Here is a 338-nt window from a genome sequence, read left to right on the forward strand (position 1 = left end):
AGCTGGAGGCTGTTGGCCGCTGAGTGAATAAAAGCCTGAGGCCGGCTTTCTCTTGGTTGAAAAGGCAGGTTAATAAATGGTGGAGATGTTCAAGGCAGAGGCCAGATGGACCTGGAAGAGCATTGCCCCAGGTTTAACGTGACCTTCCCATGATGTCTGGTGCCCAGTCTGTGTGTCACCAAGTCCTGTCGGGGGGCCACCCTGTGTGAGCCTGGGAAGCGGCACGGTCTGGCTCCGTTAGGCCTTCGGACAGCTGGAAACCCCAGGCCTTCGGACAGCTGGAAACCCCAAGTGCAGGACGACTAAGTTCCAAACCTGGAGCTTTCTTCCGCCCTGGA

Source organism: Myotis davidii, unplaced genomic scaffold (assembly GCF_000327345.1).
Source record: "Myotis davidii unplaced genomic scaffold, ASM32734v1 scaffold935, whole genome shotgun sequence".
NCBI classification, from domain to species: Eukaryota; Metazoa; Chordata; class Mammalia; order Chiroptera; family Vespertilionidae; genus Myotis; species Myotis davidii.